General features: G+C 48.1%; 1 non-coding gene across 1 annotated transcript; it reads left to right on the top strand.

Annotated features, from left to right (window-relative positions):
- Positions 1 to 1,795: 1,795 nt before the first annotated feature.
- TRNAC-GCA (transfer RNA cysteine (anticodon GCA)) lies at positions 1,796 to 1,868 on the top strand. The gene has a single exon. It is a non-coding gene; the product is annotated as a tRNA-Cys (tRNA).
- The last annotated feature ends 7,110 nt before the right edge of the window (positions 1,869 to 8,978 follow it).

The raw sequence follows: 8,978 nt of genomic DNA, 5'->3' as shown, positions 1-8,978 counted from the left end.
GATGCTAGGAAAGATTGAGGGCAGGACAAGAAGGGAACGACAGAAGATGGTATGGTTGGATGGCATCACCAACTCCATGGACATGAATTTGAGCAAACTCTGGGAGACTGTGAAGGACAGAGGAGCCTGGCAGGCTGCAGTCCATGGGGTCACAAAGAGTCAGATGCTACTTAGCAACTAGGACAACAAATGTGTTTGAATCTACGTAGAGAAAAATCTGTTATGGTGCATATAGTATGAAAGAAGACCCATATTGCCTTTTACGTTAATCTTCTGTATCATTCAAAGTTTTTCAAGGGAGCCATTGTCCTTGTTTTTGTGTTCAGAAAAAAGTAATGTTATTATTATTTTTTAATAAATTCCTTTCTTTTCCATGGAGCTCAAAATGACAGCATCTAATGAAGTCACAGACCAGCGTGCTGTGAGAGACTGTGCAAATCCACTGGTTACCCAGGCAACCCAAAGGCAGTGGATGCTGTGTTCTCCGAGCCCGGCCTGATAGATGCCCTTGGCCGGGTTTCCATGGGATCAGCCTGAGGAGCCGGCTGGCCCTGAGACAAGCTGAACTGCAGGTCAGGAGGGGTCTTTCTTTTCCTTTCTAGGAACCCCAAGTCCTTAGGCCTCTTGTCATGCTCCCTGCTGCTCCCCTCACCCACACTAGAGTAGACCACACATTTCACGTTTCATTGAAGTAGAGCATAAATATACCTTTCAAATACAGCAGTGTGTACATGTCAAACCCCAGCTCCATAACTATCCCGTCTCCCCATCCCCCCGCCCCCAAGCATAAGTTTAATCTCTAAGTGTATGAATCTGTTTTTGTTCTGTAAATAATTTCCTTCCTATCGTGTTCTTTTTAGATTCCGCATATGAGGGACGTGCTATGATATCTATTTAAAATGGACAGCCAGCCAGAGCCAGCCGTGCAGCACAGAGAAAGCTGCTCAGTGTCACACGGCCGCCTGGATGGGAGGGACAATGGACACAGGTGTATGTAGGGCTGAGTCCCTTCACTGTCCCCCTGAAACTGTCACAATATTGTTCATCGGCTTTGAGCACAGACGCAGCCACTTCAGTCGTCTCTGACTCTTTGCGACCCCGCGGGTCGTAGTCTGCCAGGCTCTTCTGTCCATGAGTTTTCCGAGGCTGTCCATGAGTTTCCAAGAACGCTGGAGTGGGTTGCCGTTTCCTCCTCCAGGGGATCTTCCCAACTCAAAGATCGAACTCGCTTCTCCTGCATTGCAGGCAGATTCTTTACCCCTGAGCCACCAGGGAATCAGCTTATACTCTGATGCCAAATAAAAAAGGGTTTGTTTTTTTTTTTTAAAAAAAAAAGGAAGAAAAGCGATACGCGATGCTTGTAATCTTCCCTTGTACCATCCCTGATCTCCTCCAACAAAATTTACATTAAAAGCAAATCAATGAATCACCCATCCTGTGTTTTCTTCTTTGAAGCCAGTTCATTCACAACTCTACTGTCTCAATGAAGCCACACGTGAAGCGTCCGCTTCACCCAGCCGAGGCTGAGCCAGGGAGGAAATGATGCATGTCTTCAGAAAAAACCACAGGCCCAGCAATGACAAGACAGGGCAGATGGACCATGTCAGGAAGATTCACAGGGGCTGGGGCAGCAAAGAGCAACCAAGGCCCTGGTGGCAGAGGAACCAGAGGGCTCAGAAGGTTGTTGGTAGGAAGAGAGTTTCCTCTACCCTTCTAGACGCTTCTGGTCAGACTAAAAACTGAATCGATGTGAGACGGAGTAAGGGGAGACAATCAAATAGAAGTTTCGTATATATCCTTGGTGGCTGAGATGGTAAAGCGTCTGCCTGCAATGCAGAAGGCCCAGGTTCGATCCCTGCGTCAGGAAGATCCCCTGGAGATGGAAATGGCAACCGACTCCAGTATCCTTGCCTGGAGAATCCCATGGTCAGAGGAGCCTGATAGGTTACAGTCCGTGGGATTGCAAAGAGTTGGACATGGCTAAGCAATTTCACTTTCTATAATATACATGGGAGAGATCCAGATAAACTAAGGCACTCACCAAAATAATTGAAGCCTTCACTTTAAATAACATCTTCAGCTAAAGATGAAAGAGGATGTGGGGGGTAGTGGTTGGGAAACACAAAGGGTAAAAATGCAATTCACATGAATAGCCAAGCAAATGTCTGGTAAACACATATTTGCTGGGTCACACAGAGACAGTGGGTCACAGAGTGGACTCTGATCACTAAGCCCTGTTGAGTTCCCGCAGCCCCACCAAGCCCAGATCTTTGCAGATATCTCTGGTGATAGCTCTATTCTAGGGAACTCCCTCCATCTAAACTCTTTTAGGCAGTTAGGAGGAATTTCAAGGTTTCTTCCCGACTCTTTTGGGTCTTGATTCTTTTCAGCTCAAAATAATCCACATGCCAAAGAGACATTTCAGGGAGGAAAGTTTTGCCCCCTACAAGGTGATGCTTAAGGCGTATGCGTGCGTGCTCAGCCACTCTTGTGTCCGACTCTTTGCGACCCCATGGACCAGAGCCCACCAGGCTCCTCCTTCCATGGGACTTTCCAAGCAAGAATACAGGAGTGGGTTGCCATTCCCTTCTCCAGAGGATCTACCTGACCCAGGGATTGAACCCCTGTCTCCTGCCTTAGCAGGCAGATTCTTTACCACCGAATCATCTGGGAAGCCCCAAGGCCTAAGGGGCTTAAAATCTGACAAAGAGATGGCAGAGCAGGAAGAGATATCAGCACAGAGAGACCGACCCATTCAAGATATACGGAGTGAGAGAGCAGGACACATGTGGCTCATGGCAAGTCCTTGGTCTGATGGTGCCCACTGGGTGAACGTGAAAGAAGTCGCTCCGTTGTGCCTGACTCTTTGCAACCCATGGACTATACAGTCCATGGTATTCTCCAGGCCAGAATATTGGAGCAGGTAGCCTTTCCCTTCTCCAGGGGATCTTCCCTCCAGGGGATCGAACCCAGGTCTCCTGCACTGCAGGCAGATTCTTTAGCAGCTGAGCCTTGAGGGAAGCCCAGCTGGGCACAGCCTCTCTAAGACACTGATATCACTCTTACAATTCATAGCAGCAGCCACGCCATAAACATTCTACATCATTCCAGTTCTTCTTGGATTTTGTTTCTCTGCTATCTTTCTTGCCATACTCTGCTCACTTCACCCATTCTGAGCTTGACCTTGTTCCCCGCCCCCTCCACTCCCTGTCAAGCTGGCGTCCCATCACACCGTGGCCCCCAGAGTATCCTGGATTGAAGGAAGGCGTTCACTGTTCCACCTGGTGCCTGAGTGTCTGTTCGGCCTGGAAGTTGGAAAGCATGACCGGGAGCTTCAGGAGGCAAGGCTAACTGGTGTCCATGTTCCGAGTCAGGGCAGGCTAGGAAGTCACAACGGGTCCAACACATTAGGTCCGAAAAAGCTGTGGAGCAAACCTAGGATCAACAACAGAGAACAGTCCTTCACTCACAGGGATTTCTGCTGAACATCTCTTTAAACTGCGCTGCCTCGCTCTTCCTGGTTGCCCTAGGCCTCACTGCTGCGAGGTTTTCTCTAGCTGCGCAGGATGGGGCGGCTCTGCACTGCAGGGCACGGGCATCTCACTGTGGTGGCTTCCTTGCTTGTGGAGCACAGGCTCTAAGCTCCTGAGCTTCAGTAGTTGCAGTATTTGGGCTCAGTAGTTGAACACAGATTGAACTCATCAGGTCCCTGCGTTGGCAGGCTGTTCTTATCCACTGTTCAGTTCAGTTAGTTCAGTCGGTCAGTCGTGTCTGACTCTGCAGCCCCATGAACCGCAGCACACCAGGCCTCCCTGTCCATCACCAACCCAAACCTATTTCCATTGAGTCGGCGATGCCATCTAACCATCTCATCCTCTGTCGTCCCCTTCTCCTCCCATCTTCAATCTTTCCCAACATCAGGGTCTTTTCAAATGAATCAGCTCTTCACATCAGGTGACCAAAGTATTGGAGTTTCAGCTTCAATATCAGTCCTTCCAATGAACACCCAGGACTGATTTCCTTTAGGATGGACTGGTTGGATCTCCTTGCAGTCCAAGGGACTCTCGAGAGTCTTCTCCAACACCACAGTTCAAAAGCATCAGTTCTTCGGCACTCAGCTTTCTTTATAGTCCAACTCTCACATCCATACATGACTACTGGAAAAACCATAGCCTTGTTTAGGTCTAGACAGACCTTTGTTGACAAAGTAATGTCTCTGCTTGTTAATATGCTGTCTAGGTTGGTCATGACTTTCCTTCCAAGGAGTAAGCGCCTTTTAATTTCATGGCTGCAAGCCATTGTACCACCAGGGAAATCCTACTGAGCACCTTTTACTTGTTAAGCACTGGGCCAGAGGCTGAAGATGCAATGAACAGAGTTAACCCCATCGCTCCATGGCTGCAGTTGCTAAAGCTAGTGGTTTTCCTGATTAGAGCATCTGATGTCTGCTCTGACTGGTCAGGCCTGTGACACAGTGATGGTTAATTATTTTTCATGTCACCTCTGGTCCCTGGCTGGCTTCCCTGTTAGCTCAGCTGGTAAAGAATCTGCCTGCAATGTGGGAGACCTGGGTTCTATTTCTGGGCTGGGAAGATTCCCTGGAGGAGGGCATGGCAACCCACTCTAATATTCTTGCCTAGAGAATCCCCATGGACAGAGGAGGCTGGTGAGCTACAGTCCATGGGGTCGCAGAGTCGGACACAACTCAGCAACTAAGCACAGCACTGTTCCCTGGCCTTGTGAGAGGGCAGATACAGATGTTAAGCAATATTGAGAGTGATAAATGTATAATTACAAACTGAAATAAGGAAAAGAACTTGGAACTTGACCTAGACTGGGAACGGTGGTCAGGGAAAGCTTCAGGGAGTAAGCAAGCCTTGAGCTGAGATCCAAATGGTGGGCAGGAGATAACTGGCAAAGACGTGGAGCAGAGGCTTAGAGCATTGTGAGCACAAAGGGAGACCCAGACCGCTTTGTGGCTGGAGTTTGGTTGAATCTTCTAAGGAGAAGGGGTAAAATGCAGGGTTGATGAGCTGTGAAGTGTTCTGAGTTGACTTGGGCATCAGTGCCTGCTGTGGTCTAAATGTTTGTGTCCCCCTACCCCCAGACTCATTCCCAAAACATTAAAATCCTAATGCCTGAAGTGATGGTTTGGGGACATGTAAGCCTTGAAGGTGGAGTCCCAATACATGAGATTAGTGTCTACAAAAGAGACTCCAGAGAGAGCCCGAGCTCCTCCTTCCATGTGAGGGCACAGCAGGGGTCCGCTGGCTTATCTCCCAGGATGCGGACCCTCACCTGAATGTGACTTTTCTGGCACCTTGATCTTGGGCTTCTCAGCCTCCAGCACTATGAGAAATAAATTTCTTCTGTTTTTAAGTTACCCAGTGTGGTACTGTGGTAAAGAACCCACCTGCCGATGCACAAGACCTAACAGATGCAGCTTCGATCCCTGGGTCAGGAAGATCCGCTGGAGGAGGAAATGGCAGCCCACTCCAGTGTTCTTGCCTTGAGAATTCCAAGGACAGAGGATCCTGGCGGGCTACAGTCCACAGGATCGCAAAGAGTTGGGTATGACTGAAGCGACTTAGCATGCACCCAGTCTGTAGTGTTTAGTTATAGCAGAAGCCAAAATGGACTAAGACAGTAATCTTTCTTTTCGACGGGGGAGGGACAAGAGAGTTAGTGAGATTCATTTAAGAAGAGATGGTGGTTCAAGGCACGAGCAGCTGAAGTGTAAAGTGATGGACTTGGCGCTGCTGTCCCCACCGCAGGTTGGAAAGAGTGCCCAGCAAGAGGCAGCGGGAAGTGGCCTGGGCCAGACAAGCCAGTCCATCCAAGTCTGGCCACGTTGCCGAGAGCTGCTGTTCCACGTAAGAGTCCCCACCTTCATTACTGAGATACCTTATAAGCAATGGGAGAGGATTTTAGGGGAGAAGGGACACAGGTGTATGTACAGCTAAGTCCCTTCACTGTTTACCTGAAACTATCATAACATTGTTAATCAGCTGTACCCCATTTCAAAATAAAAAGTTTAAAAAAAAAATAACAACCTCATGTGCAGACATGGTGAGCCAAGACATCTCTCCCCTTCGCCTTTGGCTGGGGAGGGCTTCAGTTAGAGTTGGGAGCTTGTCAGTTGGGATTCTCAACTGCAAACAACAGAACCACTCCAGCTTAAGCAGAAAGCACTCATATTAATAGAATCTCCAGGAAAGCCAGGGGATGGCACTTCCAGACTATGCCACCCTGGTGGTGGTGGTGGTTTGGCCGCCAAGTAGTGTCTGACTCTTTGCAACTCCAAGGGCTGTAGCCTGCTGGGCTCCTCTGTCCATGGGATTCTCCAGGTAAGAATGCTGGAGTGGGTTGCCATTTCCCTCTCCAGGGGATCTTCCCAACCCAGGATTCGAACCCAGGTCTCCTGCTTTTGCAGGCAGATTCTTTCCCAACTGAACTACCAGGGAAGCAACCTGGACCCACACCCAAATTAGCAATGTCTATCCACCCAGCAGAGCCATTGAGCTCAGTCACAGCAACCTGCATCACCCAAGACACTCTATCATCTGTTTCTTACATATTAACAGGGCCATCTTAGACAGACCAGGACCCACTTTGTCGTGGAATGCTTTACTTTCACTCAGGGCCAGCTACATAATTCGCAGGTCCCAGTGAAAAATTAAAGTGCTGAGCTCCTTGCCCAAAAATTAAGAATTTAAAGACAGAGGAATTAGACCAAGCGTGGGCCCCTCTGAGCATGGGTCCTTGTGTAACTTCATGGATCACAATGTCTGCCTCTTTTTCCTCCGGGTTGATCAGATTTATGTTGTTTGGACACTTGTCTAACCTGCTGTTGCTGGACATGGTGGGAAGAGGTGGTAACTCAAGTGATAATCCTCAATAATAAGATAACTGGTAAGGTCTGGATCCATCTGGAAACCTATCAGAGCTCATTGGGTAGGGAAGGGAGGTATAAAATTCTGGGACCTACACAAAAGAGGACAAAGGATGAATTCCAAAGCTGAACTAGGAACAGAAGCCGCTTTGGCAAGCTTGCTCTCGTCATAATGCTGGACTTCTTGTCTCGGGATGCGGGTTGTTATGGTGAGTGAACTGGGACAGAAGTGTGAAACACTACAGAGAGGTTTTTCTTTCTTCCTTCTTTCTTTCCTTTTGTCTCTTTCTTCTATAAAACTTTGGTCAAATGTATTCTCCGGAGCTAAAGTGAGACATCCATAACCCGGTATTTCATGACAAAGGATACATGCATTCAACATTTCTATAAAAAGAAAAAAAAACACCCCAAGATTCAACCATCCATACCGGGCTTCTCCAAAACCCATGGGGCCTCAGCTAGGGAAAGCATAACAGCACCTTGATGCTGGTAATACCGCATGCTCATCTGCGTACCTGGAAGGGTTCGAGCTGTAAGACTAACTCCCACCTACAGGGCTCAGGGCGTCTGAATAGGGGTCCAACAATGTCCGCCCTGGGAAGGAGTGATAGAAAGGATGTTACCCTGACACGTGTCCTTAAGTGTGCCGAGCTCAGGAGGACAGACGCAGGTGTAGAAAAAAGGGGAGCCCGGTTTGAGACAGGAGAGTCAAAGTGTAATGGAGAAGCCAAAACATAAATGGCAGGTGGAGTATAGGGCTGGAGATCTAAGACTGAGAAAGTGCAAAGAGGAAGCGGGAGTGAGTCCAGAGGTCTCTAGAACAGAATCCGAGTTGTGGTGGTTGTTGTTTTTAACATTCCTGGGGACTCATTCAGTGCAGCAGATGGGAAGACACCCCAACTCTAGAGTCAGTCCAGCTAGCTGTAACACTTCCCCTCCATGACTAACTGGGCTACCTTGAAAAAAGTGATTTAACCTCATCAAGCCTTGATTTTCTGCAAAGATTAGACAGTAACGAGGATGAGACAGTATGAGATAGTAATGAGGAGAGTAATGAGAAGTACATGAATTATTCAAGTAGATAACAATGACTGGTTTTTGGTAGAATTCAAGAAATACTTGGTATTACTTGGTAATACTTGGTAATACTTGGAATTCAAGAAATACTTGGCGTGGTAATGGTGATGGTGATGATACTGAAGTTTACGAAGATGGTGATGATGATGGTGATAAAGGTGACTGATATTGATGGTCAAGGAACCTGGCCTCTCCTGAACCCTGGAGTGAGCACCATGGGGAGGGGTAGATGAGCGTGTGGACCCCACAAGAGGGGTAGTGGTGGGTGATGAGGAGCAACCAGGGGAGGAAGAAACGGGCAGCACGGGGAGCTAACGAGGAGACCTGTGCTCACTGCCAGTGAGACATGCCCAGGGCAGCATCTCAGCCACTCTCTAGAGACGCACAAGGTTGAACTGTAAATACATGTTATACACAATGACCATCAGACTCTGGGCAAGTGTTTACAAAAAAAATGGAGTGAAGTCAGGAGGAAGAGAGAGCCCTGCTCTCAGATGAGCACATTTGAGGAACAGCTCTGCCTGAGATGGGCAATTCTTTTTCTCTCCGGAGGTTTACAGGAAATGACAGAAAGTGAAAGCTCCCATTACCACTTGTGGGCACCAGGGCACCAGATTACGCCAGTTCTCACATCTGAACCTCCCACACCCGAACTCTGTGAAAAAATAAGGAGCAAGAACAGAGAAGTGTCCGTGACAACTTCTGGTTTTGTTTTTGTCTTCTGGAAATGTGTGTTGCGTTGAATGACCATACACAGAAGGCAGGTTTAGTTTTCTTTTCCTGATTAGAAAAGGGATATGAGCTTATTAGAGAAAATTTGGAAAACACAAAAGGTCAAAAGTTAAGAATAGGCATCACTGAAAAGACCATTCTGCAGAGATTACTGCTCTGCATTTGGGCTTCTTTTCGATCCCTGGGTTGGGAAGATCCTCTGGAGGAGGAAATGGCAACCCACTCCAGTGTTCTTGCCTGGAGAATTCCAGACAGAGGAGCCTGCTAGGCTATAATC

Source organism: Budorcas taxicolor, chromosome 6, assembly GCF_023091745.1.
Source record: "Budorcas taxicolor isolate Tak-1 chromosome 6, Takin1.1, whole genome shotgun sequence".
Taxonomy (NCBI): Eukaryota; Metazoa; Chordata; class Mammalia; order Artiodactyla; family Bovidae; genus Budorcas; species Budorcas taxicolor.
This window is presented reverse-complemented; position numbering and strand designations above follow the sequence as displayed.